Source organism: Panthera leo, chromosome A1 (assembly GCF_018350215.1).
Source record: "Panthera leo isolate Ple1 chromosome A1, P.leo_Ple1_pat1.1, whole genome shotgun sequence".
NCBI lineage: Eukaryota > Metazoa > Chordata > Mammalia > Carnivora > Felidae > Panthera > Panthera leo.
Genome location: NC_056679.1, coordinates 36,230,319 through 36,256,210, shown reverse-complemented (window position 1 = coordinate 36,256,210; position 25,892 = coordinate 36,230,319). Strand labels below are relative to the sequence as shown.

The 25,892-nt window shown below is 35.2% G+C and overlaps 1 protein-coding gene across 9 annotated transcripts in view; it reads right to left on the bottom strand.

Annotated features, from left to right (window-relative positions):
* TDRD3 (tudor domain containing 3) overlaps positions 1-25,892 on the bottom strand; it is a 158,841-nt gene that overhangs the window by 124,827 nt on the left and 8,122 nt on the right. The gene's annotated exons all lie outside the window — the stretch shown is intronic.

Below are 25,892 nucleotides of genomic sequence, written 5' to 3'. Positions count from 1 at the left end.
AATTTAATTGTGGCCACAGTGTCAGCCAGTATAATAGCTATGGAAGACTTAATTATGGTTACATGACAAAATGTACATATCATCTATCTTGACACTGGAAAAATACAGATAAGAAGTGGGGCAAGCGATAGGCTTCTAAAAAATAACATTAAATTTATTAGGGAGGGTAGACAAGTAGTAGGACAGGCTAAATATTCATCTATCCCATGAATCAACAGATAAATATAAGAAAAATATAAATTTAAAATTTATAAAGTCAAAACAGCTTGATAAAGGCTTATTATTCTCAAGGAGGAAAATAACCATCAGAAATATTTAAGAATTAAAGTAGGATGGGAGAAGGGGAGAGACAGAGGAGCAGGAACTACAGTTTTCATTGTTAAGTCCTTCAGTATCCTTTGGTGTTTTTTTTTAGCTATAAGCATATAATACTTTGATAGAAATCATAGGCAATTGATAAAAATCAATGAGTATAGGGGTGACTGGGTGGCTCAGTCGGTTGAGCAACCGACTTCAGCTCAGGTCATGATCTCACGGTTTGTGAGTTCGAGCCCCGCGTGGGGCTCTGTGCTGACAGCTCAGAGCCTGGAGCCTGCTTGGGATTCTGTGTCTCCCTCTCTCTCTGTCCCTCCCCCACTCATGTTCTGTCTCTCGGTCTCAGAAATAAACAAACATTAAAAAAAAGTTAAAAAAAAAATCAATGAGTATCTGGGGCACCTGGGTGGCTCAGTCAGTTGGGCGTTTGACTTCAGCTCAAGTCATGATCTTACAACTGGTTGAGTTCGATCCTCATGTTGCGCTCTGTGCTGACAGCTCAGAGCCTGGAGCCTGCTTCACATTCTGTGTCTCCCTCTCCCTCTGCCCCTCTCCCGCTCATGCTCTCTTTCTCTCAAAAATAAACGTTAATTTTTTTTAAAATCAATGAGTATCTTTTATAAGAAATATTATTTACATAAATAAAAACAAAACAGTATCATCAACCGTTCATATACTGAATTTTAACTGTAATCTAATCTTATAAATGCTATAATAGAACCATTGATTCAATTTATTCAACAAATATTTAATTTAAAAAAACCTACTACAAATTTTGAGTAAGTTAAGTGAGTAATAATAAGTTAAATAAAAGAAAGGTTTGACCATATGAGCAATGAAAAGATATTCTTGAATTAGGCAGTGTCCTGATTAAAAGTTCTGCTTTAGGTAGACTAGTCTAAAAAGTATAAATAAATTCTATCACACAAGTTTAAGTGCAAAGTAGTAAGAAAGTGTGTGTAGAATATGATAGTAATCGTCAGAACAGGCAGAAAAAAACAAAGATGGGGCGGGGATAAAAATGATGATGATATGATGGTAATAACAATTATTATGACAATGACAAGCAAATACTGTACCTTTAAATGCCAGATATCAACCTAATTATTTGATACATAATGTCATTTAATTGTCATAATAACCCCCCATATTATTTTATCTCCATTTATCTGTCATTCATAAAAATATCAAACAAAACTTGTGCTGGCACCTATTCCTGGAAGACCGCATTTTATATTTTTATCTTTCTCTGATTCAACAAGTAGTCATTCATTGCTAACTGTTTATTACATATTTGAAATGGTTAGCTTTTCATTTTTATAATTAAAATAAACTGAAATTATTTGTATTGGAATCCCCTATCTCAAAAATTAATATCCAAGTCCAATTTTTATGAAGAAGTATATTCTGTTGCATAAAATAATTCAAAGAAAGGCATTATTCATGACTACTAATCTATATTTTAATTAAATAATGAACTACATACACAGTAATATCAAGAGTTTTAGTTAATGTCACCGTAACACACTTTAAATCCATTTATATGTATGATCCCATTTATGTTACAGGAGAAACAAATACAAATAATTAGAACCCCAGAGAAATAATCTGTCTTTGTAAACATTTTAAAATTCAAATTAATGTCTGGGGGAAAAAAAGAAAAATAAGGATAGCCAGAGCAGACTGAAGATTACAAAGTGGAAATGTAAAGAATAAAAACATTGCACTAAAGACAAATGAAAGTATACTAGCTAGGCTACCAGGAATTACACGCAACCTCATTATGGCCAGCTAGAACACAGCGATATTTTCCCGTGGGGGAAATAAAGGAGCCGGGCTACAAGGCCATGTAGTTTCCAATTCAGAAGTTCCATGTCACGATCATCAAGGTGCACTCAAAGGAACCTTTCTTTGCTCAGTAACAGTCTAGGGTAACGAGCTAGCTTCTGTTATTTTAAATTAAGAGTAGACAGTCAAAATTCTACCTCAAGTGTACCAAACTTGTTATACTGAATGAAGTTATAAAGGTACCCAAAATCAAGAGAAGAATGATTCATTGGTTATTAATTCCACATTTTCCTCACTATGAAGAGAGGAAGTTTTATGAAATTAGAAATATCAAGAAGAGAAGCAGCTCCACAAAGTGGCAAGAGACCATTACTCTCAACCGTTCAACCAAAACAAACTGGTAAAACAACGAATTCCTAGGTTTTTAAACCCATTAGAGAACTGAAGCCACAAAGAAACTTCTGGGGATTAAACTCCAGAAAGTGACTAGTCCTTCACAGGAGAGAAGAGATCCACAGTGATTCCATCCCTGGTGAAGTAAAAGGAATTTAACCCTTTGAGCAAGGAGAAATCAGCTAGACTTGTAACAAACTTTATAGCCACATGTAGTCTGGTCTCACAGATTAGACACCCAAGAACCATCTGTGCCATCTCACACCAGCACACACAAGTGCTCGGGTATTGTAGGCCAAAAGCTGGGACCAGAAAAAAGAGACAGAGAGAGAGAGAAAGGGAACGAGGGAGAGAAGTCTGTCGGAGGCACAATGGACTTCTAGCTACAGAAGAATAATTCTAGAGCAGGAAATCGGAGAGGTAACCTCTGAACACATCAGGCTTTCAGCTACAAATGACTATGGCAGGGCAGGAGAGAAGAAAGAACTTCTCATCTCCCCCCACCTCTCCTCACTCCTGAATCTCCAGGTACGCCAAGTTTTCAACTATAGGGAGTAAGGTAGAAGCTGAAAGAAACCATTCCAAGGCACTCCAGGCTTTAATAGAAGAAACATGCAACAGGGCTGAAAGAGGCACAACAAGCAGAACGTGAATCATGAGTCTGATAAGGCAGCAAAAGGGAGAGAAACAGATCTCCCACAGTTTTAAAGATGGCAGCTTAACTGTGAAGCAAGAGCAGATCCTTGGAATCTGCCAGTGTTCAGATCCCAGGTCCTATCAAAGAGAAAGTTGTGACCCTATCCTCAGAAGCAACTGAACCAATGGTGATTTGCCACAAATTAAAACTGAAGAAAAAAAAAAAAAAAGCCACAATAACCACAAATTTGATTAACTCATCCCTCCTCACTGCATATCTAGAAGAAGGGCATGGGAATGAGTATTATTTGTTTCATTCTCTACAGCTGTTTTATACAAAAACAATGCAATAAAAAATTAGATGGCATACCATAAAGCAAAAATAGATTGTAACAATCAAAAGATAAAATAGTTTGGGCACCTGGGTGACTCAGTCGGTTAAACGTCCTACTTCAGCTCAGGTCACTATCTCACGGTTTGTGGGTTCGAGCCCCGCGTCAGGATCTGTGCTGACAGCTCCGAGCCTGCAGCCTGCCTTGGATTCTGTGTCTCCCTCTCTCTGCCCTTCCCCTGCTCACACTCTGTCTCTCTCTCTCAAAAATAAATAAATTAAAAAAAAAATTTTTAAAGATGAAATAAAAAAAAAAACAAAATAGAGGTGAGTCAAATGTCAAAACTGGTAGGCACTATAAATAAAAAGGTATGGAAAAACTGAACAATAAGCAGGAAGAGATGAGGAATTTCAAAGGATATGTAAACAATAAAAAAAAGAAATGCTAAAAATGAAAAATACAGGATCAGAAATAAATTCAATAAATAGGCTTTAGAGCAGACATAAAAGAGTAAAGGATTGGTGAAATTGAACATTAGATAAAAAGGAAGTAGCTAAATTATTAAAAAAAAAAAAAGTGAAGAGTTAACAGAATGGAAAATCCAAGATAACAGAAGCTAATAATATGGAGTGTCAGTAGTGCTCTAAAAAGAAATAAAAGAGAAAATGAAGGAGAATATATAAAAAAATAGTGTCTACATAATTTCTAAAATGGATCAAAGATACCAAACCACAGATGAAAAAGCTCAACAAACCCCACACAGACTAAATATAAAGAAAACCACAGCAAGGCACATCACATTCAAACTGATAGTGAAAAACAGTAAAAAAAAAAAAAAAATTTTAATAGCAGTGAGAGAATAAAGACACATTACGTATTGAGGAAAAATGTAAGAATTTCCACTAACTTGTCTTCAGAAACAATTCATTCCAGAAGAAAATAAAGCCACATCTTAAAAGTACTGAAATAGGAAAAAAGTCAACCTATAAATCTATATCCAGAAAAAATATCTTTCAAAAAGGCAACAGCTGAGAGAATTTACCACTAGCAGAGACAAAATATAAGAAATACTAATAGAAGTTATTAGTCATAAGCAAAATAATACAAGATGAAACCACAGGAAAGAATTAAAAGCATCTGAAATGGTAAATATGTATGTAAATACAGAAAATCTTTTAAAATACCTTTACATACATATGTAAATTTCTTTAACTCTACAGATTGTTTAAAGTGAAATAATAAAAATACTGTGAAGGATACATACATGAAAAAAAAACAGAAGAACAACGGGCAGGCTGGGATAAACAAAATTACACTGCTATAAAATTCTTACAGTGTTCATGAAGTTATTATTATTTGAAGGTAAACTATGATAACGTAAAGATTCATACTGAAATCTCTTGAAGAGCAGCCATTTTTAAAATGACACTAAAAGGTATAATGAAGGTCAATATAGGAGGCAAAACAGTATACTAAAAAATAAATGCTGGGGCGCCTGAGTGGCTCAGTCGGTTGAGCGTCCGACTTCGGGTCAGGTCATGATCTCATGGTTTGTGGGTTCGAGCCCCACATTAGGCTCTGTGCTGACAGTTCAGAGCCTGGAGCCTGCTTTGAATTCTGTGCCTCCCTCTCTCTGCCCCTCTCCCACTCACAACATGTCTCTCTCTGTCTCTCAAAAATGAATAAATGTTAAAAAAAAATTTTTTTTAAATAAATGCTATACCAAAAAAAAAGGTAGAAAAAAGAGACACAAAGATCAATGGAGATAAGAAAACAATGAAATGGGAGTCTAAAATAAGCCATATTAATATTTATATTAAGTAATGAATTAAACACTCCAGACTTTCAACTACTAAAAGCAGGAAGTGGGGCAAAAGAATTGAGAGAAGTCCCCTGAGATGCTTAGTCAGCTACCAGAGGCTTAAGGCTCTCAGAAGTAGGGGAAAGCACTCCAAGGCATTCCAAGTCTTCAAGACAGTTGAAGAGAGGAAGCAGGGCCAGATTTCACTCTGCCATAGTTATACCAATTTGCATTCACAACAGCATCCTAGGAGAGTGTCTGTTTCATCACAACCTTGCCAACACAATATGTCATATTTTTTTTTTTTTTTTAAACTTGCCATCCTATGGGTGTTCTAGGATATCCCAGGGTCACTTTAATTTGCAGGTCTCCGTAAGTATGAACAATTTCTCATATGTTTGAGAACCATTTTTGTCTCTTTTTGTATATGAATTGCCCTTTCCACATTTTCTTCTACTACATGTATGGTTTTAAGTAGACTGTAATCAATGTGGAGTTTATTCTGTGTATGGTATAAAGACACGGATGGAATTTTACTTTCTTTGAATGGCTACCAAGTGGTCCGAGTACTTTCAAAATGAGCCTTCATTGTACTGCCTTGAGATGTTGCTTATGCCAGAAATCTGTTTTTCAGCCCCAAATGTTGTTTGAACTGTGAAAATAAATCTGAGCCCTTTACATATTTTTTCTTTGCCAGCTGGAATGATGTTAACCTTTGTAGCAGAGAGCACTGGGGACTGCAGGATAAAAGGGTTTTGCTTCGTGATTCCAGTGTTCTTGTACAATAGGCTCCTACAGGGCAGCCTGGCCAATACCATCAGGGCACACCATCTCTCAGGTGGTTGCATAGTGGAGTGACTCCAGGAAGATTTGTCCCTTGTGAACAGTTTTTCCTTACATCTTAAAGGTAAATTTTAAGAAGCTACTGAAGTGACTTCCAGCGCAGGACCACGAGCAGTTCCATTCCCATTTACTGTCTTCTTCAATGTGGTGTGAATCTCAGCCCCTTAGGATAGAGGAAGTTCTTCCTCGTAAGGGGTAATAGCTGCTCCTTATATCTGTTATTCCTATATTCTTTGGAATTGTCTTTGCTTCTTACTAGATACGGCCTCATTTTTCCAATATCCGGTTACACTTCATAATTTTTATTCTAAATTGTCTCTGTTCAGATTACTGTGTGGGTTTCTCTCTCCTCATTGGAACCAGAATGAGACATGACCTTTGCCACATACTAAGTTTCCATTTGTACTTCAGTCTAATTCAGGACTTTCTGCTTTTCTATTCATGCAACAATACCACACTGCCATAATTATACAGACTTTATAATTTAATGTTTGATAGGGCTATTCCCCCTACTCATATATAGTTTTTTTTTTCATTTTTAAGTGGTTTCCTGGATATTCTCATGTTTTTTATTATAAATTTTAGTATCAATTTGCCTAATTCTATAAAGTAACTTGTTGATATTTCTATTGTGATTTTATTCAATGTATAAAGTAACTTAGGGAGAGCTGACATCCTTATAATGTTGAGTTGTTCTATCCAAGAACAAAGATGTCTTTCCAATTTTACTTTTGTATTTTTAATGAGTGCTTTAAATTTTTCTTCATACAGGCTTTTCCACGTTTGTTAAATTTATTCCTAAATATTTAATCTTCTTTGTTTCTATGGTAAACATCTGCTATCAATTTTGTTCCCTGTTTATTATTCATGTGTATGAAAAAATTGATTTTTGTGTGTTAATTTTACATCCTGCTACTTCTCTAAATTATTTTATTGTCGGATTTAGTTTTTTCATTGATTCTCTGGGGTTTCAGGTATATCATATCATCTGCAGACTGAGACAGTTTTATAACTTCTTTATCCTGATTTATCTTGGTTAAAACCCTGACTAATATCTCTGGTACAGTGTTGAATAGTTAAGAGTACTGGGCATCCTTGCTTTGTTAATGATTTTCTGTGTTTCTCCATTATGTAAGACAAGGGCTTTAAGACTAAATGATATAGCATTGTATCCAGTTTAAAAAGTATCACTTCATTCCTATTTTCTTGAGTGTTTTTATCATGAATGGATGCTAAATTTTCTCAAAGGCTTTCAAAATCAGCATCAATGGAGATAATATGATTTTTTCCTTATATTTATTAATATGGTCCATGATACTAATAGATTTCTTAATATTCAATCAAGCTCATATATTTCTTTCTTAATGTAGTACTGAATTATGTTTGCCATTATTTGTTTAGAAATATTGTGTCAACATTAATGAGTTGTATTTGTCTGTAGTTTTCCTTCACTGTACTGTCCATATGGTTTAGGTTTCAGTGTTACACTTCCTTTATAAAAGAAATCAGGAAGTTTTCCTTTCTTTTTTTCTGAAATAACTTACAAAATATTTAGATTATACATTATATGAAGATTTGGTAGAATTCCCCAGGAAAAGTATCTGAGCTTGAACGCTTTTGGGAGTTATTCCTTGATAACTTTATTATTTCTATGGTCATTGGTTTGCTTAAGCTTTCTAACTCCAGTAGAGTCAATATCAGTCATTTGTATTCCCCTAGAAAATTAGTTATTTCACATTCTATTATTTTCAAAAGTATTGGCAGTGTGGTCTCATGATATTTTTAATTATTTGGCTTCAATTGCTAATTCTCCTTGTTATTTCTTATTTTATATATTTGTATTTTCTGTTTTCCCTTGAGTAAGTTAGGTAATGATTTCCCTATTTTGTTAAGTTTTTCAAAAACAACAGGACTTTTCATCAAGTGATGAATGCATATAAAGAAAATGTGGTTATTTCCATAAGTGGAATACTGTTCAGTCATAAAAAGGAGTGAAGGGCTGATACATGCTACAACATGAGCAAACCATAAAAACATTATGCTAAATGAAAGAAACCAAATACGTAATGCCACATATTGTATGATTCCATTTATATGAAATATCCATAGGCAAATCCATTAAGACAGAAAGCAGATTAGGGGTTGCCAGGTGCTTGAAGATAAAGGGGTGAGGGGAGGGAATGATTAATGGGTATAAGCCTTCTTTTTGGGTAATAAAAACGTTATAGAATTAGATAGTGGTGACAACTGCACAACACTGTGAATATGCTAAAAGTTACTGAATTGTACACTTTAAAAGGGTGAATTTTATGAGATCAATAAAGCTGGTAATTTTTAAAAAGCTACTATATAGCCAGAGAGAAAAACACACCAGGAATTTGGTTTATTTATTAGAGTTATTGTTTTTCTATTTTCTTCCTCATCAATTTTTGCTTTTTATCTTTATTATTTTTCTTCCTTCTGCTTTCTTTTGGCTTGCTTTGTTGTTCTTCCTCTAGTTTTTTCTGAAACTAAAAATTTAATTCATTTACTTTTATTTTTTCATTTTTATTGATAACAATGGTTAGTGCAAAGAATTTTTCTCTGATCATTGCTTTAAATGCATCGCATAAATTATGATATGCAGTGTCTTCACTGCTGCTATGTTTAACTCCATGATTTTAATCGTATTTTCCCTTTTACCAAGGAACTGTTTGATTATTTTTTTTAAATTTCCAGATGGAAGAGACTATTTTACTTATGTTAGTAAACTCTAGTTTTATCACAGTGTAATCAAAATGTTGTAATACTTCTACTTTATGGAAGTTACTAAGGCTTTCTTTGTAATCTAATATATCATGAATTTGATTAATGTGCCATAGGTACCCAATAGGAATGTATATTCTCTATTATCAAGGTGTAGCATTTACTATGCACCCATAAGATCAACCACATTGATTACAGTATTTAGATCTTCTACCTCCTTATTTGTCCTCTTGATTTACTTAAGTAGCGAAAGCAGTGCAGTGCACTACGCTTCTATCTTTGTGTCCTTACATCTCCTGTGGGTTTTGTTTCAGAAAGGTAGTTGCTATGTTCTTTGATGCATAAATAGTCATAAGTGTAATACTTTAATTGTCCAGGATGGGTTTTACCATTAACCTTCTTTGTCACATTTAATGCTTTTGGGCTCGAATTCTACCATATCTGATGCCAAGATCACTATCCCTGTTCTCATATTGTTCCATATATCTGGTCCTTTTGTCCATCCTACTTTTGTCCATCCTTTTTACCTTTAACCACTCTGAATCACTTTAATTTTTTAATGTTTATTTATTTTGAGAGAGACAGAGAGCATGAGCGGGGAAGGCACAGAGCTGAATCAGTTTATTTTAAAGTATTCCTCTTATAAATAGAATATAGTTGGGTCTTGTTATATGAGACATTTTATCCCAATATTTTATAAACCATGTATTTTGATATTTTTAGCATGGTTCTTTGTCCACAAGATATGTATAATTTGCTAACTTTGTTAATTTTTTGTTGTTGTTTTTACAAAGTTCTATATTCTTGTTTTAGTAGTGCCTTTGTACGTTATCTTTTTTAATTCACTTGGGTCCAGTTTCCTCATTTAACTTTTTAAAATCTGGCTTATCAGGTGCTTTTGGCACGCACTGACTATTTTCCTCTTTCCCTCTCCCCTCTCCTCCTGCTTTCTAGTTTCATTATTTATGTTGTCACAATATACAACATTTTTACATTAGTATTCCATCCTCATCCCCATCTTTCTTTTAACCTTATGCATATATTTATATATGTTTTAAGAGGCTCACCATCAAACCTTTTGACGAAGTTTCCCAAACATCATTTGGTTGAATGAAACTCATCTTCTAGACTTCTCAAAAAGGCATGAGAAGTACAGAATTCCCTAAGTTATGATATATTGAAAATTATTTTTATATGACTTTAATATTTAAAAGATACCTTCAAGCATACATAGAACATTCTCCAAAGCAGGTCACATGTTAGATCACAAAACAAGTCTCAATAAATTCAAAAAGACTGAAATAATATTATGTATCTTTTCAGACCACACTGGTATGAAACTAAAAATCAACCACCTGAAAAAAAATCTGGAAAGAACACAAATACATGGAGGCCAAATAACATGCTGCTAAACAATGAATGGGTCAACCAAGGAATCAAAGAAGAAATCAAAAAGTACATGAAAACGAAAACAAAACGGTCCGAAACTTTGGGACGCAGCAAAAGCTGTTCTAAGAGGGAAGTTTACAGCAATACAGGCCTACCTCAAGAAGCAAGAAAAATCTCAAATAAACACCCTAACCTTACACCTAAAGGAACTAGAAAAAGAACAACGAAGCTCAAAGCCAGTAGAAGGAAGGAAAAAATGAGGATTAGAACAGAAGTAAATGAAATAGAGACTTTAAAAAAGAACAATAAAACACACCAATGAAACCAGAAGCTGGTTCTGTGAAAAGATAAACAAAATTGGTAAGTACTTAGCCAGACTCATAAAAAAAGGGGAGGGGGGGTGATTCAAGTAAACAGAATCAGAAATAAAAAAGAATCAACCACTGACCAAAGAAATAAAAAAGATGGTAAGAAAATAATGTAAAAAAATTGTACACCAGCAGATGGAAAACGTAGAACTGGATAAATTCCTAGAAATACATAACCTTCCAAGACTGAATCAGGAAGAAACAGAAAATTTGAAAAGACCAATTATTAGCAGTGAAATTGAATCAGTAATCAAAAAATTCTGAAGAAAAGACCAGATGGCTTCACAGGTGAATTCTACTAAACATTTAAAGAAGAGTTAATACCTATTCTTCTCAAACTATTCTAAAAAATAGAAGAGGAAGAAAGGCTTTTTCTATTCTACTATTTATTTATTGTACAAGGCCAGCATTACCCTGATACCAAAACTAGATAAAGACACTAAAAAAAGAGAGAGAACTATAGGCCAATGTCTCTGATTAACATAGATGCAAAAATCCTCAACATAATATCAGCAAACTGCATACAACAATATATTAAAAAGGTTATTCACCACGATCAAGTGGTATTTATTCCTGGGATGCAAGGGTAGTTCAATATTTGCATATCAGTCAATGTGACACATCACAATAACTAAAACAAAGGATAAAAATAGTATCATCTTAATAGATGCAGAAAGCATTTGATGGAACTCAATATCCATCCATGATAAAAACTCTCAACAAAATGGGATTAAAGGAAACATATCGCTACATAATAAAGACCATCTGTGAAAAAGCCACAACATCATATTTAGTGGGGGAAAACAGAACATTTCCTTAGATCAGAAGATAAGGATGTCTACTGTCACTACTTCTATTCAACAGAATACTGGAAGTTCTGGCCACAGCAATCAGACAACAAAAAGAAATAAAAGGCATCCAAATTGGTAAGGAAGAAGTAAAACTTTCACTATTTACAGATGACATGATACTATACATAGAAAACCCTAAAGAAGCCACCAAAAAAAACCTATGAGAACTAAAAAATACAGAAAATTGCAGCATACAAAATCAATATACAGAAATCTGTTGCATTTCTATACACTTTCTGAAGTAGCAGAAAGAGAAATTAAGAAGACTATGCCACTTACAACTGCACCAAAAAGGATAAAGTAACTAGGAATAAACTTCACCAGTGTGGTGAAAGACCTGTACCCTAAAAACTATTAAACACTGATGAAAGAAACTGAAGATGACACAAACAAATGCAAAGATACTCCATGCTCATGGATTGGGAGAACTAATATTGTTAAAATGCCCATACTAACTCAAAGCAATCTACAGATTTAATGCAATCCCTACCAAAACACCAATAGCATTTTTCACAGAACTAGAACAAATAATGCTAAAATTTGTATGGCACCACAAAAGACCTCAAATGGCCACAGCAATCTTGAGAAAGAACAAAGGTGGAAGTATCACAATCCCAGATTTTAAGATATACCACAAAACAGTAGTAATTAAAACAGACACCTAGATCAAAGAAATGGAATAGAGAGCCCCAAAGCACATGCATATATGGCATCTAAAACTCTTTAAGTCGTATGCCTGGCAAACTCTACAGTATCGATCTCCTTAAATCTCCCACCTGGGGGCCTTAATTGGAACCTGGTACCTTTAAGATATGCATACTTTAAAATACTCTTCTGGTGTATCAAGTGACTTTAGTATTTTCAGATTTAGGGTAGATTTCATCTTTCTGGTAGTCATTCCTATTCACTCTCAAGCCATTTCATTTGCATCTCTCTTCTTCTTTTCTAAAAGTTTTACAAAGTCTGCCTTGAATCACCAAACCCTACAGCAAGACAAGGTTGGAGTGGTAGTGTGTGGAAACATGGTGCTGATTTCTGTTAACGTTTTCTTTTTACCCTCAGCTGTTTGATGGTTTCAGCATTCTCTGCCTTTACATAACGTTGAGAGTGTGGTTTTTACACAGAATTTTTATATGTGTGCAGTTATTTGTATAGTTTAAGGAGACTGGGGGCTTTTTTTGTAGTTTAAGAAAATGTGTATTGGGGCGCCTGGGTGGCTCAGTCAGTTAAGTGTCTGACTTCGGCTCAGGTCATGATCTCACAGTTCGTGAGTTCGAGCCCCATGTCAGGCTCTGTGCTGACAGCTCAGAGCCCGGAGCCTGCTTCAGATTCTGGGTCTCCCTCTCTCTCTGCCCCTCCCCTGCTCATGCTCTGTCTCTCTCTGTCTCAAAAATAAATAAAAACATTAAAAAAAAAAACACCTATATAAAAAAAGAAAATGTGTATTGTAAAATCTGAATTTTTATGTATTATTTATTTATTAATTTTTTAATATAATTTATTGTCAAGTTAGCTAACATACAGTGTATATACAGTGTGCTCTTGGTTTTGGGGGTAGATTCCTGTGATTCATCACTTACATAGTTTAAGGAGATTTGGAGAGGTTGTTTACTACACTATTACCATCTTCTAGCTATCAGAAGTCTGAATGCGTTTTGTTCAACACATACATAAGGTGATTCTAAAATTTATATGTAAAGGGGCGCCTGGGTGGCTCAGTTGGTTAAGCATCCGACTTTGGCTCAGGTCATGATCTCATGGCTTGTGAGTTTGAGCCCCCACATCAGGCTCCATGGTGACAGCTCGGAGCCTGGAACCTGCCTCCAATTCTGTGTCTCCCTCTCACTCTGCCCCTTCCTCATGCACATTCTATCTCTGTCTCTCAAAAATAAATGAACATTAAAAAAATTTGTTTAATGTAAATGCAAAAAATCAAGGATAGTCAAATTACTCCGAAGAAAACATGAGGACTCGCACTAATTGATATCAGTTCTTCTATTAAGTTGTATTAATCAAGACAGTATGATACGGGCATGGAGAAAGTCAACTGGAACTATGAAATGGAATAGTGTCTAAATATAGGCCCACAGGATATGGTCAATAGATCTTCAACCAAAATGTCAAGTCAATCCAGGGAAAGAAAAATCTTTTCAACACATGTTACTGAAACAACTGAATATTTGTACAAAAAAATAAATAAATAAAACAGCCTTTTTCCCACGCCATACATCAAAATTAATTAGTTCATATATCTAAATATAAGCCTAAAGCTTCTGAAAGCGATCATAAAAGAATATTTTCACAAACTTGAAGTAGGGGAACAATTTTTAAAGAGAACATGAAATGCACTAATCATGAAAGAAAAAAAAAATGAAAAAATTGATCTTTACCAAAATCAAACACTCTTAGTATCAAAAGATACTATTAATGAAATAAACCAATAAAAGATGGAAAAAGACATTCAGAGCATATGTAACTGTCAAAAGACTTTTATCTATAACATATAAACAATTCCTACAAATCAATATTTAAAAGTCAAACATCCAATTTTTTTAAATGGGCAAAAGAGTCAGATAGGTACTTCATAAAATGATAAGCACATGAAAAAGGGTTCAATATCTTACTATCTTTAGTCATCAAGAAAAAGCACATTAAAACCACAATGAGATGCCATGTCATGTAAGTATGAATGGCTAAAATTAAAAGGACTAAAAACACTGAATTTTGGTGAGGGAGTAGAGAAACCAAATGTCTCACACATTGTTGGCTGGAATGGAAAATGTCACCTGCATTGTGAAAATGAAGTGCCTATTTCTTATAAAGATAAACATAAAGCTGCCCTAGGATCCACCAATTCTACTCTTAGATATTTATCCAAAAGAAATGAAAACATACGCCCACAAAAATACTTGTACAAGATGTTCACAGTCTTATTCCTAATAACCAGACACGAAAAACAACCCAAAATGGCTATCAACAGGAAAGTAATTACACAAATTATGGCATATGTAAACATGAAATTCTATATAATATTAAGAATAAACTAACTGACACAGGCAAGGGCATGAATGAAACTCAAAAACATGTTAGGCTTCTAAGAAGTCAGACAAAAATAATTCCATTTTTATGATGTCTAATTACAGGAAAATTAATTCATGGTGACAAATGTCAGAAAAAGATGACCAGGAGGGAACAGGCCAGTGGAAGAGACAAAACAGGAGAACACTTTCTTGTGTGACAGTGGCATTTTGTATTTTGTTTGGAATGGTGATTACATTCTGTGCACACAACTATCAAAACTTAATCACCACTAAACACAGCCTACACATTTTAATGTATGTTAAGTATGCTACAATTAAAAAAGAAAAGTCCCATCACTTTCTTTATTCAGTAAACATTTGAGTCTGTAGTCCTGGGAATTCAAAGATAAAAAGAACATGGACATTGACCTGAAATAAATTCAGTTTCAGTGAAGCTTAGCTGAGTTGTAGAGATAGCACAATTAGCTAGAGATACAATATTATAGGAACTCAGAGAAATGACACCTTATTCCTGTTAGAGACTTCCCATAAAAGATGACGGTTATGTTTTAAAATGAAAGGCAAGGTAGCCTGGGTAGCTCAGTTGGTTGAGCATCAACTCTTGATCAGGTCATGATCTCACGCGTTCATGGGACTGAGTCCCACCTGGGGCTCTGTGCTGATAGTGCAAAGCCTGCTTGGGATTCTCTCTCTTCCCTCTCTCTGTCTGCCTCTCTCTCTCCCTCTCAAAATAAACATTTAAAAAATAAATCAAATGAAAGGAAAGAATCAACTAACTTAAATGGAGCATTAAAGACAGAAACAGCAAGATGAGACATGACACAATAATTGGAACCAGTATACCATGTACATAAGAGACCAACGAGCAGGTTGATGTTGTTAGAATGGAAACTATGGAGAGGAAGGAGCAAGAAAGGAAGCCAGAGAGAAACAAGAGGCTGCACAAATCTTTGTAAAGAAAACAGACTTCATCCTGTAGGTGAAGAGAAATCTAAAGGTTAAACAGCTATTTTAAATAACTTATTCTAACAGCCCTGAAAAAGATGGATTTGAGAGAGGAAGAAGACCAATCAGGAAGCTACTAACGTGCTCCCAAGAATGAAGGCCTAAAGTGGAAAAATACTCAAAAGGTAAAACAGGCAGGACTGATTCATCATTTAAATATAAGAGAATATGGTAAAACAGACTCTTAGGTAACTGGTGAGATGAGTGCACCACCGACTAAGCCAGAATAGAAAGAGAATTTGGAAACATTCTTCTGAGAAAGAGAAGCACAGTTAGAAACACTGAAGTCTGAGGTGCCTTTATGATACTTAGTTCAAATTGTACAGCAAGATAATACAAATTGTGTATTTCAAAATGTGTCACATTTTAAAATACAGGTTTAGGCAGATTTAGGAATCATCAGCATGTAGAAACTAGTCTAAATATGAAATCAAATGAGATTCATCAGTTAAAGTAAGAAGAATGAGAATGTAGAATAAAAACCGAACTTTGGTAGTACCAACAGGGAGAGTAAGAAAAGGCAAGGAAGGGTGGGATAAGAATACCATAAAAAGACAGCAAATGAAGAATCAAGAAGGAGAAAGAGAACAAGAATTCTGCAGTGTTAAGGGAGACAACAGTGAATTTCAAGGAGTGGGTTGACCAATACTCTCCAATGCAGCAAAGAGGTCAGTTAGGAAAGGCCTGAAATGTACCTCATTGGGAGGTCACTGGTAACTTCAACAAAAGCATCTCAGTAATGTGGAAGAAGCACATGTCAGACTACAGCAGGAAGGAGAAGCAATGGTAGGGGTAGGTGATAGAATTCTACATATGAACACAGTCATACATGCGCTCAGCATTAAAGCGACTTTCAAAACAAAGAAAAATACCAGAAAAGGAATACATAAAATAGTCTCTTAAAAAGGAAATGCAGATCTTGAAGAAAAATGTCTTGCTTAATGAATATTTACTTATTAAATGAATGTTTTAAATATAGCTTCACCTACTGGCTTGGAAACAGCACTAAAATAAGAAGGGACTCCATAGTTGACTGTATCAGCTCAGTCATGAGAAAAGTGAGAGCAAGTATTCCCATCTGACTGCTTTTTCATTAATATGCTCCTAAAACATCATTAGTTAAAAAAAAAAAAATAACATTCCTGCTCTTCTTCAGAAATCTAGATCTAAGAAATACATTATGAGGTCTTCCTGATCTTCCTTTAAAAATCCTTACCCCTCAGGGGTGCCTGGGTGGCTCAGTCAGTTCAGCGTCCGACTTTGGCTTAGATCATGATCTCATGGTTCGTGAGTTCGAGCCCCACATCAGGCTCTGTGCTGACAGCTCAGAGCCTGGAGCCTGCTTCAGATTCTGTGTCTCCCTCTTTCTCTGCCCCTCTCCTACTCGTGTTCTCTTATCTCTCTCTTTCTCAAAAATACATAAACATTTAAAAAAAATTTTTAAATAATAAAAAAATCTTTACACTTCAAAATACCTATCTTCTAAAGCATTTTTACATAAATATAAACATACATCTCATATAAGTATACATTATTTACAAAAATATGTATTATATTTTTATATAGTGTTTAAAACCAATAAATACCTTAGTTTTGAGGCATCCAACAAATTTAAGTACTCTAAAGCAAAAAACATCAAAAAGCTGTCAGCACTAACACCAATAGAATAAGTTGTATTAGCTGATTTTACTTTTAAATTGCTGGGGAGGAAAGAAACAAGTCAGGGGCACTGAGAGAGAACCAGAATTCTCCATTTCTTCAACTTCCCTTAAGAAAAAATTCATTGATGAAGTTTATCTCTAAAGATTGTTTTTCTTTAAATTGTCCCTGCCAGAATATTAATCCCTCAACCCATCTTTGCAATAAAAGCCAGAGTGATATTTGTAAACTCAGCAAATCTGATTTTTTCATGGTCCTGATTTAAAACTCTCAATAGATCTCTGCACCAAGGTGGTACAGGGAATCCATTAAGTCATTCATACAAAACTTGGCCATTTGAGAAAAGAAAGCAATTCAATTTGCATATCTTACAATATGATATGTAAAAATAATCATGATTTTTACAGAAAAACTAATGTACTCTTCCAAACTATGATATTTTTCAAGTGTGTGGATGAGCCACCAAGATTGCAGTAGTCTATTTAATTTAGCTAAAATTCAGGGCCTGGTTTTCTCAGTAATGGCATTTGCCTATTATTGGTTACATTTGTTAAATGGCACATTTGCTTGTTATCACTGTGCTAGTTATACCCCAGGATACCAACGTGGCTAGATGAAGTGTAAAAGTTCTGATGAAACAGCAATGTAATTTCTATGATCAGAATAATGTCAAAAACGGAAACCGTGTATAGATCCCAGTGAATATGAATCTCCACATGGTGGGACCGGCAACTCTACAAGTTTGAGGACACATTCCAAAAAAGGAAAAATATGAATGAGTATAAGAATGGATATTGAAAAACTGGATCTTATTAGACCCTTTGTGCCTAATCCCCTGAACACTGTTAAAAACTTTATCTTCAATCTTTGTCCTATCAAGGCATGAATTTTTTTGTCATGAATTCCATTTCTAATCTAAAACAGCTTCTTACAAATAAATTAGGTTAATTTAAGTATGACTGGTTACCCAATGTGTTAATGACTGACTTCTATATTTTACACAGGATTGATATGTTTTAACAAGTTTTTCAACTTCACATCCACTGTTTCCTCTCCTTAAGCAGTATACTGATTTGATAAAAACTATCTGTAGTCTAGGTTTTCTATAAAATCCAAAAGTTGTCCAGGTGTGACAGAAATTCTCAATTGAAACCAATGAAGGATTTCTATCTGCTCTAGGACATAATGGAAAAGTTCTATTAAAATCAGTAGACCATTTCAAAAACACCTAACAATTCTGTATTTGATAGAAAGCCCCACTACAAGTACCACCACATTCCTATCAAATAGTTAGGATTTACTAATCTGTGAGGCAGCTCCATTCATACCAGTCATTACAAATAAGGATATAAACAAGGATTGTGGTTGTTTTAGAAAATTATTTTTGATAAATACTGGATAAGTAGCATGTACTACTTATTCCAACTTCTTCTAACTAATAATGGACTAATAAATCTACCTCACTAATTACTTAGGGTAAAGCTAAGTAAACTTATTCTGTAAAGGGCTAGATAGTAAAAATTGTAGGTATTTTTGCAGGCCATAGGATCTCTATCACAACTACTCATCTCTGTCCACAGCACAAAAGCCTGGTCTAACTGTGTATGAGTACAACTTTATTTACAAAAGTAAGCATAAGGTCTAATTGGGCCACAGTCTGCCAACTCTGTACTTAGGATAGAGCTATATAATCCTTTTTCTTTAAAAACCATACTCAGGGCACCTGGGTGACTCAGTTAGTTAAGTGTCCTACTTAGCCCAGGTCATGATCTCACAGTTCCTGAGTTCGAACCCCGCGTCGGGCTCTGGGCTGACAGCCCTGAACCTGGATCCTGCTTCAGATTCTGTGTCTCCCTCTCTCTCTCTCTCTGCCCCTCCCCCACTCACGCTCTGTCTCCGTCTCTCAAAAATAAACGTTAAAAAAACTTTTTTTTTTAATTAACGTTTATTTATTTTTGAGACAGAGAGAGACAGAGCATGAACGGGGGAGGGGCAGAGAGAGAGGGAGACACAGAGTTGGAAGCAGGCTCCAGGCTCTGAGCCGTCAGCCCAGAGCCCGACGCGGGGCTCGAACTCACGGACCGCGAGATCGTGACCTGAGCTGAAGTCGGACGCTTAACCGACTGAGCCACCCAGGCGCCCCCAAAAAAAACCTTTTTAAGCCAGACTCAAAATGTATTTAAAATGTACTTTAAAAATGTATTTAATCTTTAAAAAAGTATATTGTTCCGGGGCGCCTGGGTGGCTCAGTCGGTTAAGCATCCGACTTCGGCTCAGGTCATGATATCACAGTCTGTGAGTTCAAGCCCCGCGTCGGACTCTGCGCTGACAGATCAGAGCCTGGAACCTGCTTCGGATTCTGTGTCTCCCTCTCTCTCTGCTCCTCCGCTGCTCATGCTCTCGGTCTCAAAAATAAAATAAAAACATAAAAAAAAAATTTTTTAAAGGTATATTGTTCCATAAATTTACATATTACATAACTGGCTCCAAACATTTAATTTTTAAGGAGGATATCCCATTGCTCCTTAAATAAAATCCTTATTTATAACACTAAAAGGTAAATACTTAATAACAATGCAACATTTCAATAAGAATGTTAAATTACCTGCCTTCAGCTTCTGAGACTTAACTAAATTCATATCCAAAAATAATAGATTGCATATTGACGTTTTTCTCTCTCAAATGTCTATTCTTCCTGTACAAGTAAAATAATATATGAAATATTCAACCTGTATTATTTATCTTTAATTTGAGGCACCAACATTTATAAGACTACCAAATGCTAAAACATACTTTATAATGAGATTCAAAACCCACACTGAAACCCGTAAGATATAAGGATTTTGTCTTTATCAAGGTAACCCTTTAAGAGACTATATATTCTAAAATAAAGAACACATTTTTTTCAAAAGTAACACAATTTCAGAAATCCATACATGTGCAAATTACATGAATTTATTTACTGGCTACAGTAAGTTATGAGAGTCCAGGCTTAACACGCAATAGAAACAGTGCAAGTATTTATTGGGCACTCGGCATACGACAAGCAGTGTTCTGAAACACTTTGTGTGTATTAACTCATTAATCCTCATAAGTATACTATGGATTAGGTGCTACAATTGGCACCATTTAAGAGATGAATAAACTGAGGGAGCAAGCAGTTGAATAATGTACTCAAGGTTATTTAATCAGTGGCAGAACCAGGACTGACCCTGGTTCTAGAGAGTTGGACTTCAGTGCCCATGCTTTTAACACAAGCCATATCAGGTATATTTGTGTGCCAACTATACTTCAATTAACACTTAAAATTAATACAAAAAAAACAAGTAGGTATAAATTTAACTGAAAATCAAGAATACAGAGTTTTGTTTTCACAACCACTCTCTTTTCAAAGTAATCACTCATGACAACCCAGTTTTGTGATATAATTCTAATTAACTACTAATTCTAATATGAATTAACTATGTAAAATCATGTAATTTACGGGGGCACCTGGGTGGCTCAGTGGGCTAAGCAGCCGACTTCGGCTCAGGTCAGGATCTCACAGTTCGTGTGTTTGAGTCCTGCACCAGGCCCTGTGCTGACAGCTCAGAGCCTGGAGCCTGCTTCGGATTCTGTGTCTCCCTCTCTCTCTCTGTTCTCCCCAACTCGCACTCTGTCTCTGTCTCTCTCAAAAATAAATAAAAGTTAAAAAAAATTTAAATCATGTAGTTTACTAATCTCAGTTTCAAACACAAATCAATTCAAGCTTGCAAGCCTATTCCTCTTTCACAATGCTGACATCCTGCTGATTTCTTAGTTCACTCATAGCGGGTACTTAGGCAAAAAAGAAAAAAAAAAATGGTGCTGCAGGGCAATACCAGGCAAGCCATAACAGCAAAAAGCAAGCTGAATATAACAAAACATTCAGTCAAACAGCCTATTTTTCCACTTTGAAAATACATGTCTTAGATACATAGAAATCTATAATCATACATCTTTTAAATACACTTTTGCTTAAGGCAGGATAGCATTACCAGTAACGATAAACAATTCAATTTACACATGAAAGTTATTGTGATAAAGTAAAACATTTTAAAAGACCACCAACAGTCCAATTCAATTTTATTTTTCATGAAAACATGTTTAGGCAGGAATAATTCAAACCATGTCAAGCAATGTCAGCCAATATAACAGCCATACAGATAAGTCTCATAACACCAACTATAAACTAATATTACTTCATAACCAAAAGTATAAGAAAGTTAACAAAATGCAGTGGAAAGGTACTTTCTCATAACAAACATGATCACTCTTTAATGTGTCATACTAGGTATCAGCCACATGACTAAACCAAGAAGGCTTGCAATCGCCTTTTATAAGCAAATATAATACATACATACAACCTACTCATTATTATAGAATGATATATAATTAGAGAAAGAGGGCTTTGCAAACCGCAAAGTCCTTTCCACACATTAGATCATCACTAAAAATAAAAAAAAAATAAAGTAGAATATTAGCAAGTAATTAAATCAAATCAAAAGTACAAAATAAAAAGTGCTTCACTTCATTCATTCATACCAAATTCATACAACTTTACCATAATTTGAACAGTATCAGTAAGTGAAAAATTCAAAATGTGTCCAGGTAGAAGGGAACTACTTCAAGTGTGGTCCACTGATTAGTACCAATCTTCAAACTCTTTGTTACTGCTTCATGATGGAATAAGTACAGAAACTGAGGCAAACCATTTAGAAACTCTAAAAGCAATCTGACATTGCTGCAAGATGTTATACTTCACAAAGGTAGTGATGTGTGAAAAACTGGAAATTTTAAAAATTGGAAGACAGCTTGAGAATCACTGAGCTAGGCCACATTTCCCAGAATCCCTTTTAGGTAGGTGAGATTAAGTTCTTGGAAACCAAGGAAGTGATGTGTGCCACCTTTCCCATCAGGGAACTCATTCTATGGCTCTCAGCTGTCCTTTCCCTTCTGCTAACTAAAACCCTGATGTCGCAGCTACCCTATGTGCATGAAAACAATGACAATACGTACCCTACCTAACTAGTGCTTCTCAAACTCAAATGTACAAAAAAGTCACTAGGAGAACCCTGTTAAAATACAGATGCTGATTCAGTAGGTCTGTGGTAGAGACTGAGACTCTACATTGCTAACAAGGTATCAGGTAATGCTAATGATGCTGGTCTTAGGACCACACTTCGAGTAGCAGGAGTTAGGGGACAACTAAAGTTAGATGGAAAGAACTTGGGTCCATAAATGACAGCACAAAGCAGATTCCCCAACACTGTGGGTTTTTCTGTGATGAGGAAAAAAAAAAAAAAAAGGCTATGTTCTTTAGACCTTTGTAATGTGGGGTCTCTGTATATCAGCCTAACTTTCAACCTAACTAATAGAAAGCAGTTTTGTAAATATTAAGAAGGGTATACCTCAGGCCAGTTTTACATTTTAATTAAAATAATATCAACATAAATGCTTATTCACATAAGTATAAATTGGAAAAAAGTTCAAGGCCTTACTGCCCTTTCAAGACAATCCGACTCTAGAAAGCATGCTATGATTTCTGTCGTGTATCATTTAAATATTATTACTCTGTACCCATTAACATTTACACCATTACACTGGACTAACTTTTTCATGATGTCAAAACAAAATCTGAATGTTAACCTCTCATTGTTAAGAAGCTACATCTAATTACATGAAGACATCTTTCAATTGGGAATTATCCCTACAAAAGAAATCTTTTCCTTATAACTGGTAGAAAATTTATTGAGTAAAATGGCAGGTGTCTCTGTATAACAAAGAATAGCTAGATATGTCTACCGACAAAGTTAATATTATTTGGGATCGTTATTTTGCACCAGTAACGATGTAAAACACAGACACAATTTCATGGTATTGTTGCAGCAATCATATTTTTAATATATGTATATGAAATAGTTTCATTTTTTAATGAAATGAAACACCTAATTAACATATGCTTATAAAGACTTCTGACAAATGTGTAATTAACTAAATAAAGGAAAAAAAAGTAAAAACAAAGCACATAACCACAACCAGAAAAAGTGGTCAAAAAATTTATCAGCAGCAACCAAAATAAGGAAAAACAACATCCTGATCTTGTAGAACTTCAGAATGTCCAAAGAGGAATCTGACAGAGCCTGGGTACTAACCTGTACCAAGAAGCATAACTAAGGAAAGAAGTCAAATTAACACAATCCTGGAGAAATCTCACTGTTACAATGTAGAGTGAAACACACTGAGAGATTCAGCAAGCAGCCTGGACAAAAGATCATGGCAAACTCCCAGGAACAGAAGCCTCTGCATACCAACCTAGGCTCTCAGCGCAAGCAAAAAGGGTCAATGGTATGTGCCATTCTGAGTTTGGTAAACTGAGGAAGGCCACTGAGAAGAAGGCCTTCCCCTAACTAGTAACATATAGATGACCTTTTCTGTTGTTCATAATTGAAAGTTAACAAAAGAGCAACCTGTGCTTGGCAGGGTCCTCATGTAAAATCCAGTGGGCTGGAACCTTATGCCAGCTTAATAAACTGGGAAGTGTCCCAGTGTCCACTTCTTTGCCTCATCAAAGGCCACAGAATGAATGATAACCTCCTCTCCTAATGCCTTTCTAACCAGGGACCCCGACATAACAAGCAATTATGAAACATCAAAAGGAAAAGTAAAAATTTGTAGTATCCCATAAAATATCAAAAGTGTAAAGAAATAATTAGGACCTAGGACAAATTTATACTAAAAACAAACTTCTGAAAATAGTTTCTATTAACATTGGTTTGAGAAAGAACATTTCAAACCCCTCCCAAAACAGTTGGTTGTCCCATGCAAGAAATGTTACCAACATATCTGTAAGTGTGTATGTTTGTATTCAGTTAGAAGCAAATATCAATAAATAGAGAAAGCTTTGGGGTGCTAGTGGCTCAGTCGGTTAAGCATCAGACTCTTGATTTCGGCTCAGGTCATGATCTCTTGGTCTGTGGGATTGAGCCCTGCTTGGGGGATTGAGCCCTGCTTGGGGGCTCTGAGCTGACAGTGCAGAGCCTGCTTGGGATTCTCTCTCTCTCCCTCTCTCTGCCCCTCTGCTGCTCCTGTGCTTGCACACACACACACACGTGCTCTCTCTCTCTCTCAAAATAAAAGAATAAACATTTTTAAAATTTTTTTTTAAGGTTTATTCATTTTTTGATAGAGAGAGAGCGTGAGTGGGGGAGGAACACAGTGAGAGGGAGACACAGAATCCGAAGCAGAGTCCAGGCTCTGAACTGACAGCCCGACGTGGGGCTCAAACCCGTGGACTGTGAGATCCTGACATGAGCTGAAGTCAGACGTTCAATTGACTGAGCCACCCAGGCGCCCCTAAAACAATAAACATTTTTAAAAAATAGGGAAAGCTTGTATAACAGGTTATTTCCTACATTACTGTAAAAATTACATTTTTTCATAAAACTAGTTTTTAAAATTTCACAACATTCATTTCACAAGTAACAATTTTCTCCTCTACGCAAGGCTTGAAAAAGTTTTATATTCCTGGAGAACACAAAAACAGTATGATGAAACATACTGAGACTAAATTACAATGGAATTTGTGGAACATTCATTCCACAAGCATGTACATGCCTACTGTGGACCTTGCACCCCGCTAAATGCCAGAACACCTCAGAGATATGACTTCATCCTCGTCCTACAGGAGCTTACGAAATAAGACATCAATCAAACTATTTTAACTATTTGGAAAAACCAAATATTTACTTATTTCTTTTGATCTAACAATATTAGAATATATTAATGGCAAAAGGAAAAATTATTTCACTAACTTTATCATGATCATCTACCAACTTTCCAGACACTTAAGCTTAAATACATCCCTATTTCTCTTCCAAAACAAAACTTAAACTGAATTATTCTTAAATCCATTATAAACTGTTGGCTTAATTTATTTAAGTTTTTTCCCCATTAATATTTATGCTTAATGTTTCATATTCTGTATTTTTAAAAATTTATTAATTTTCAAACTTCTCAAGGTCCTGCCTAGGAATTTAATAGAATAAAAAATTTTTTTTCTTAATATCTTTCTTCACTTAATATCCATTATAGACTGACTGTCTTCTGAAAAGTTGCAGCTGAATTTTATGAGCATTTTATATTTAGAGGAGTTTTAAGGGGATTTGGGGGGGGGGGGAATTAAAAAAAGAAACGTTCAAATATCTGAAGTTTTAAAAAATGTTTTTAAAAACTGCTCTGAGTCTCTAATAATCCAATCCAGTAATCCAATACTGACCTAAGCAAATAACCTTATCACAGAACTCTTAAAGACATATCCATTTTCTCTTTTCAGAAAAGTCACTGATTTCATATTCCAATGCTCCCCCGCCCTGCCCTGCAGCTCCTAAAAAGCTAAGTCTCCTTTAAAATGCTGAAATTCCCAGGTGCCTGAGTGGCTTACTCGGTTGAGCGTCTTTGGCTCAGGTCATGATCTCCTGGTTTGTGGGTTTGAGCCCCCCGCGTCAGGCTCTGTGCTGACAGCTCGGAGCCTGGAGCCTGCTTCGGATTCTGTGTCTCCCTCTCTCTCTGCCCCTCCCCTGCTCATGCTCTGTCTCTCAAAAATAAATGCATGTAAAAAAATAAAAAATACATTAAAAAAATTTTAAATGCTGAAATTCCTCAGTGCTTTCACCTAGCCTCTTCTTATTTAAAGTTTGATTTTTAGA